General features: G+C 40.2%; 1 non-coding gene across 1 annotated transcript; it reads right to left on the bottom strand.

Moving 5' to 3' along the window:
* Positions 1-7,876: 7,876 nt before the first annotated feature.
* Positions 7,877-7,949, bottom strand: Trnaa-cgc. The gene has a single exon. It is a non-coding gene; the product is annotated as a tRNA-Ala (tRNA).
* Between the last annotated feature and the right edge of the window lie 1,097 nt (positions 7,950-9,046).

Raw genomic sequence — 9,046 nt, forward strand, 5'->3', positions numbered from 1 at the left:
GATGATTTTTTAGTTTCGGGTTTTCTTAGCATTCTCCTAGTGTTATCAGCTAAATTTTAGTGCATTTAACAAGGATACTATCAGTCTGTATTTTAACTGAGTATCCTATGAACGGTTCGCATTTATTTGAGGTGCCCTTTCTTAAGTAAACATATGCAAGATAATACTCTGTCGTCTACACCAATTACAGACGTTAAAAAAACCATGTTATTAAATTACTCATTTAACTTTTATTTTGTATTTCACTCTATTTTATGAACTGGCAGTTCTAGCCAATGCACAGACAACTGACCTGCAGGATTACAGCCACAGTTTATTATCTACAGCGAAATAGCTGCAGTCCATGAAAGCACATGTGCGCGGCTCGACCGTATGTCTGCATTGAGGTGGTTTTTTTTTTTTTTTTTTTTTTTTTTACCATAGCCGTGCTACCCCAAATACCTAAAGTACGAGTAACCGTAGGGAAAGACACAACTGGTTTGCTCGTATGGGCTGCTGTATGGAAGAGCAACTACTCAGCCCTGACTGGGAGGTATCGTCATATTGGGGTAGATAATCAGCCTTGGTGTTTCAAAGCACATATCACGGAATTTGCCTCACACAGTTTAAGAAAATCGGGAAATCTCTAAATCTTTAAGGGGACATTGTACATGAAATTCGTTGAAATTTGACATTTTCGGTTTTCTTCTCCATAACGTTCTTTGTATTTTCCTGAATGTTTGGTATATAATAATTTAAAATTAGACAATTGTGAGATATTCAAATAGTATTTTGAATGTCGACGTGCGAATGTCAAATTTCGCAGCTATGCATACACTGCCACGTTTGAGCACTCGTATCTTGGGGCTACACAGTCTAAAAGGCTGTGAATTGCTTTGTTTTGTGCCTACTGCTACCTCTCAGAATAAACAAATCAGTCCTTTTTTCTGATACTCGTTTTCGTTGAAAGTAGTGTGATTATTGGCAATTTTTGTACTAATCTAACTTCTATTGCTTTTTATACGTAAAGAAAATGACTAAGCGTAAAACTAACTTCAAGAAACGCAAATTTGCTGGAAACAGATGTGTGAGACCTGCATTTTCTTCTGAAGTACTTGAAAAGCCATGTCATGGTCTGTGTACACCACCACCAAACACTTGGTGTAAATTTATTCGAGCTGAATTTTCTGGCACCCTGCATGAATTTACACATAACAATTCATTTACTTTGGTAGTAATGGAGGCAAACAAACCAATTTACAGAGATTTGGCAAATCCTGAGCTACTAAGAAGTGTTTATAGGGGAAGACCAAGAATGTGAATGAGTCCTTCAATAATGTTGTGTGGTGCTGTGTGCTTATAATGTATTTGTTGGCCTTATGACTCTAAAGGTAGCAGTGTCGGATGCTGTAATAACCTTTAATGGTTGGTACTATGAAAGACTTAAAGCTCTGGAGAAGTTAGGGGTAAGATTTGGACAGAACACAGCTAAGGAACTGAGGGAACTGGATGAGCATAGTGTACGTGAAGAAGCGTTAGCTGCTCAGAAAATAACAAAAGAAGCAAGAAAGAAAAGGAGGAGGCAAGCTTTAAGCTTAGACTCACCTCAGATGATGTTGCCCGCAGCTGGCAACGAAACGTCAGGGAGAAGTATTTCTACTATTGGACCACGGCCTCTTAGCCCGGAAGTTTTAATTACTCAAGCATTAAGCTGTTGTGACACTGAAGAAGACACAATGGGCCAGGGCAATTGCAGTGCATAAAAGACACAGAAATGTAAGTCTGTATAAGAATTTGTAATAAAAAGTTTTAAACCTCAATATCTCTGAACTACATTTTTTGCAATAAATGATCCGTTTTCTGAGACATCAAATTGGTGAGGTAGAGACATCAAATTATAACAGCATGCCAAGTGTGAGATTCAACACTTATGGAACTAGAATAATTAAAATATCCAGAGTTGTTCTGCTTTTATGTTCATTTATTTACCAAATTTTCTCAAAAATTCAGTGTTTGAAAACAAAGATAACATGCCCCACAATACAATTTTAGTAATAATTCTAGTTCAGTGTATCTAGAAAGGTGCATTCAATAGTTATGGAAAATTGTAAGTTGGTGTCTTAAAAAGTTTCCAAGATAATGGGTCACAAAATTCGATAATGTAACATTGGCGGCATAGGGCATACAGTGTCCTCTTAATGCTGGATCGGAGCATGAAATGAAATCCAACTGAAAATGAGCCACTCTCGTACCACTGCTACCCCTTGTTCCATACGTAGAAATTTTCGTTCTTAGCAGCCCTTTCTCTGTGGAAACGCTGAAATTCTTTCTTCCTAAGTTCTTACAACGCTAGGGAGATAAGTACTTTCAAGAGTACAAAGCTGCCGACATCCTCCTTCCGTTGTGCAACTTGATCTTCAAGATCTTAGACATGTGTTATCTATTCTGGGAACAGTCTGACTCAGCATCATGTTGGGACGAGACTGGAGAATTTCTGATTTCGTTGCTCGCCTGTGTGCCCTTTTGAGGCCGTGAAGTTACACAGGCAGCATTGTGTATTATGTGTAAACATGTACGCTTCTCTGTGAGTGTGGTCATACCCTTGCACCATTCTGGCCCGCTGGTACAATTTTACTGATGTCTGTGGCTTCAATCAAGCATAGAGTCGCATTATGGTTTTTAATGTACTGTAAAAGGAAAAGTTCTCTGTGGGTTCCTCTGATTCGATGCTTGCTTCAGTCCAGTATAGAGCCGTTTTGTTGTTTTCAGTATGGTTTAAAAGGAAAATTTTAAGATAATCTGAAGATGCCCCACGAAGGCGAAGCGCGTTGTTAATAAAGAAATAAATTGCAACTAAGACTGGTTCCAGTTCAAAATATTCTGATCCAGTCCTTATAACCGGCGTTTTCTCTGACGTACCGTGGCAAAAAAAGAGATAGTAAGGAATATTATCATCCGAGATGAGACTTCCGCAAGCAATAGAAACTATTTAACGATCCCAGATTACGCAGTTTTGTTACACATGCTCAAACTGTTCGCTACGATTAATTATCCATAGTAATTGACTCTCACGACAAACATTGTATCAAGTGTGTAAATAGTGCAGTCACTTTCCGCTAGTGTATAAGTGGCTAGCTACAGCAGACTGACTGACGTAAGCTCCGCTACTTCGAACTCCCTATCCCAAATTGATTACTTTCTCTCGCACGTTATCAACTCGCTGTCATTCATGCTGTGATGTTGGCCGCTCGGACGAAATTGTGTTATAAATAATTGATGACTTCTGAGAAAAATCGGAACGTCGAAATAGATCAATTACTCTAATCCATCAATACTGGAGCACGGTGGTGCATGTCACGTACACAATTCATCGGACTTAATCATTTATCGTGGATAGAAGAAGTCGTAAATCACTTGTTACCGAAAGAAAACACGGCCAGTCTGGGTTAAAAATATTTTTAATCAACTCAAATACGTTTCATAGATCAAACGTACAACCGAGAGCTTCCACAATTTTCGCATACTTGTTACAGTCTTCAACTACAATGCGTAAATGAATTTCCATAATCATCGCACAAAAACCCTTTTTATTGCTTGAATGTGGAAAAGTTATCAATTGGGGAAAAATCTATAAAAAGGCAGTAAACTGATAGACTGAATTTACAATCTCTGAAGATCTGGTTTTTCTATTATTAGTTGCTTTTGGAAATTGTCCATACAACCATCGTACACATGGTTCTCTTATTGCTTCCCATTTATCAACACAGACCATCTGACACTACAATGGACATTCAGGAATCGAGTTCCATAGATTTATCGTTGCACAAATTGTAACTCACAATGTAATGAATACAGATTTCGTAAACTGGTAAGTATAATGCTGAATTCAGTAAAAGACCTAACAGGTGAAAATAATTTTCTGCAGATATTCACTACGTGATCTGGTCATAGTATAGCAGTTTGATGACGACTCCATCCGATATTTGCGAACATATCAAAATCTAAGCGTGATATTGTTAAACATTTAAAAGAATCGTGGGGAATTATTTTTGAATGGAGAGTTTCCCCTCTCTCCCTATAAGTGGACGCTATTAATACATTTATAAACTTTGATCTAATAGAAATAGGCTACTGCATGAAAATTTTTCTAAAGACAGTTCATGAATATGACTTCTGTTCAAAGAAACATAGCATTTTACAATGGAAATAATAGTTACAACAATCATAAGCTTTTGCTACTCCCCATTAGATTTTCAAATTTTACGTTAACTCTTGTTGTCAGTTATATGAGTCGTTCGGTGTTATTAGTTCGGTCTTTTCTTACTTTTCCCATACTGTGAGTAAGTAATCATTACATTTGTTACATTTTTTGGTCTATTATACTCTATTTTTCGTAATGTAAATCTCGAGCTAGTTATGTTTTCACTACCGAGTTGTGATACGCCAGATGATTTTTATTATCTTAGACTTTGCCTACGAGTAAACTGTTCGCACTGCTCTCGGGTGTATAGCCGGGTAGAGTCGTTTACGAAACGCAATACCTCGACGGCGTACCTTGACGTCATCGTCAGATGATACTTGTAGAATAAGCGTCTTTGCTAGACCGTGAATTTGTGGATTTTATTATAAAGGAATCTGTTGAAATACGAATGCCCGACCGCCTCACCAACAGAGACAGTAGCCAAGCTCTCAGTAAAGCGTAGGACCCAGTGTTCAGCCCATTGAAGTAGGATAGCGGGACAACAGCACAAGTACTGAGAAAGAATACTAAGGAACAAAACACCTGAAGCTCTCTGAGGCTATGGGTAGTGTGATAATGACTAGATCGGTAGCAGAGTTGGTAAAGGCCGGGAGACACGAGAAGATTTTAGATAGATTACATCATGGTCAGGCAGAGATTCCGAAATCTGATTCTGAATTGTAAGGCGTACCCAGGAGGAGATAGGGGCTCAGATGATAATTTAGTAATTATGAAGCGTGGGCTGAAGTTTAAAACATTAGTCAGGAAGAATCAGTGCGCAAAGATGTGGGATACGGAAGTACTAAGGAATAAAACGCTTGAAGTTCTCTGAGGCTATGGATAGTGTGATAATGACTAGATCAGTAAGCATTTCAGTTAAAGAGAAATGGATGTCTCTGAAAAGGGCAATCACAAAAGTTGGAAAGGAAATCGCTGGTAGAAAGACGACAACTGCGAAGCAATCACGGATAACAGATTAAATACTTCAGCTGATCGACGAAAGGATGAAGTACAAAATTGATTAGGCCTATTCAGGAATACATAAATGCAAGTGACTTATGAACGCAATAAAAAGGAAGTGCATGGAAGCTACTGCAAGAAGGCTACATGAAAAATTTAAGGAAATCGAAGAAGAAATGATTGTTAGAATGACGGACTCAGCATATAGGAAAGTCGAAACAGCCTTAGGTGAAATGAAAATCAAGGATTACATTAAGAATGCAATGGGAATCCCGCAGTTAAATGCAAAGGAAAGAGCAGGTGGTTCAAATGGCTCTGAGCACTATGGGACTTAACAGCTGTGGTCATCAGTCCCCTAGAACTTAGAACTACTTAAACCTTTCTAACCTAAGGACATCACACACATCCATGCCCGAGGCAGGATTCGAACCTGCGACCGTAGCAGTCGCGCGGTTCCGGACTGCGCGCCTAGAACCGCGAGACCACCGCGGCCGGCGAAAGATCGGATGTGTCGAAAAACTACAATGTAGGCATCTACGCGGGGGAAGAGTTATCTGATGACGTGGTAGAAGAAGAAACAGAGGTCGATATAGAAGAGATACAGGATCCGGTATTAACCCTGAAATTAATAAAAAAAGAAAAAAAAGCATTGAAAGCACTGAACAGAGCAGAAGGGGTAGATAACATTCCATCAGAATTTCTAAACTCATTGAGGGAAGTGTCAACAAAACGACTGTTTACGTTGGTGTGTAGAGTGGATGAGTCTGGCGACCTACCATCTGATATTATATTATCTACGCAATTCCAAACACTACAAGAGCTGAAAAGTGCAAAATAATGGCAGAATAAAGTTTAAAAAGTTTAACAACTCATGCATTGAAGTTGTATACAAGAATAATACACACAAGAATGGAAAAGGAAGTTGAGGACGTGTTAGACGACGATCTGTTGGGCTTTAGGAAAGTTAAAGGCACCAGAGAGGCAGTTCTGACGTTGCGGTTGATAATAGAAGCAAGATTAAAGAAAAATAAAGAAACGTTCATAGGGTTTTTCGACCTTGAAAAAGCGTTTGACAATGTAAAATGTTGCAAGTAGTTCGAAATTCGGTGAGAAATAGGGGTAAGATATAGAGCAAGACGGGAAATACACAATATGTACAGGAAGAAGGAGGGAATGATGAGACTGGCAGACCAAGAACGAAGTGCTCGGATGGAAAAGGGTATAAGGTAGAGACTTAGTCTTTCCCTCTATTCTTCAATCTATACATCGAGGAATCAATGAGGGAAATAAAAGAAAGATGCAGGATGAATGGATATAAATGATAAGATTTGCTGATTTCACTGACAACCTCAGTTAAAAAGAAGAAGAATTATGAGATACAGGATGAATGGATATAAATGATAAGATTCGCTGATTTCACTGACAACCTCAGTTAAAAAGAAGAAGAATTACGAGATGCGGTGAATGGAATGAACAGTCTAAAGAGTAAATAGAAGAATGACGAAGGTAATGAGAAGTTGCAGAAATGAGAACCGCGAAAAACTTACACGTCAGGACTGGGAATCACAAAGTTAAGAAAATCTACTGCCTAGGCAGTAAAATAACCCACGACGGATGCAGCAAGATGTACATAAAAACAGACTAGCAATGTTAAAAAGGGCATTCCTAGCGAAGAAAAGTTCTGTAGTATCAAACATACGTCTTACCTTGATGAAGCGTTTTCTGAGAATGTACATGTAGAGCAGAGCTTTGTATGCTAGTGAGACATGTACTGTGAGAGAAACGGAACAGAGGAGAAGAGAAACATTTGAGGTGTGGTAATACAATAGAATGTTGAAAATTAGGTGGTCTGATAAGGGGAGGAATGAAAAAGATTCCGCAGAATCGGCGAGGAAAGGAATATGTGAAAAACACTGATAAGAGGAAGGTAGATGATGGTAGGTCGTCTGTTAAGCTTGCATGGTACTAGAGGAAGCTGTGGAGGGTAAAAGCCAAATAAGATGGCAGAGACTGGAATACATCTACCAGACAGTTAAGGACGTAGTTCGTAACTGCTGATGCAAGCTGCATGAAAGCAGTCGGTAACCTACGGATATTTTTCTGGAACAGCTGGCATGTCAGCTTTTTCTGGATCTCGGTGACGCTGTGCCAAGTGCTGAAACCATCCTCAGAACATCTGTGATGTCCTCGTTTGTTCCCATTCAGTATACCGAGTGGTGAGGACCAACAAGTGACAGTGGTGTGGCTTCTGGATGAAAGTGGTTAGGGTTTTGGAAGTCTTTCGAGAGTACTGGTCACGTTTCAATACCAGCGAGGCTTCCGCATATCAATACTCCAAGAAGAACAAATTTGAACACATGATCGTCACATGGGCCCTGCATCTGGTGTGATAATATGGAGCGCCACTGTCTACACAACGGGATCATCCCTGTTTCCCATAACCCGTAATTCGGACATAAAATTTTACAATTATGGTTGGTAAGGCGAGTGATTTTGCACTGTGTTACAAATTTTCGTGATGATGGTGGTGGTGGTGGTTAGAGTTTAACGTCCCGTCGACAACGAGGTCATTAGAGACGGAGCGCAAGCTCGGGTTCGGGAAGGATTGGGAAGGAAATCGGCCGTGCCCTTTCAAAGGAACCATCCCGGCATTTGCCTGAAGCGATTTAGGGAAATCACGGAAAACCTAAATCAGGATGGCCGGAGACGGGATTGAACCGTCGTCCTCCCGAATGCGAGTCCAGTGTGCTAACCACTGCGCCACCTCGCCCGGTTTTCGTGATGATACCTGTATAGTACTCGCACAGTAACAAAATATCTTATGGGCCTTTACCGTTCTGACCTTCCTTGACAACAAAGTATTCGGCTGTTGCTCTGGGATGAACGTTTTCCAGATCTGAGAACCAGTAAAAACATATGGTCTTGGGGTGTCGACAGTTGCGCATTTATTCACACGCTAACCTCTATGACAGACTTAACTCTGGCACACAGTGGTAGCAGCAAGAAATGATATACCAATACCTGCAGGCAAAATCTTTCTTTGATTTGAAATTAATTATGAAACAGTGTACATCCCAAAGGTACGTTTATTAAATGGTGACAGGTTTCGATCATCACTTGTTTCGTGTACGACTTTGAAAAATTCAGTAAGGTTAGGAGGGATACAGAGTGGATACAGCGGAAAGCTTGAAAAAATTTACATACGTTGTAGCTCTTCAAGCGGATGAAGACTTACTACAAATGTTGCAGGAAGAAATGGCATCGAGCTCTCAATATTATTAAGGAAGAGACTCCCTGAAGTTAGCATGAAGGATGGTGTTGTAGCGACGAGGATCCAAGCGCAAGTGAGTCGAGTGTCACCGGCCCTCCTATACTGCAGTATTAGTGGGCACTGGTAGTCCAGGGCAGCTGGAGGCGTGGCTCAGTGGGCACGTTCCATTGGGTCTACTGGATCCCACACGACTGCTGACGGCATCTAACGGAAGCTTGTAATTCCGATGCCAACATTATGATGCCTGTGTGGTGGTGGTAATATGTGATTTCACAACACTCATCCTCAGGCCGTCAAAACCATATTATGGACAATGGCTGCAGGAACCACTGAAAGACGACTGAGCAGATGACTACCACCATTCAGCAGTTTCTGCTCCACGTACGGCCATTTTCCATCAAAATGGTTTTGAAAGGCTGATGATGACCACGCGATTATCGAAATTTGTCACGTTTTGAACAACCAACCTCTTCGAAGTAGACTGTTTTATAATTAATTTCAGATATTCTGTTTTGATCCCCTGTTTCCTCCAGAAAAATTTACGTAAATAATCACTTCGATTTGACACCCAACCAGGCAATAGCTATTGTCGCCTC

Source organism: Schistocerca piceifrons, chromosome 4 (genome assembly GCF_021461385.2).
Source record: "Schistocerca piceifrons isolate TAMUIC-IGC-003096 chromosome 4, iqSchPice1.1, whole genome shotgun sequence".
NCBI classification, from domain to species: domain Eukaryota; kingdom Metazoa; phylum Arthropoda; class Insecta; order Orthoptera; family Acrididae; genus Schistocerca; species Schistocerca piceifrons.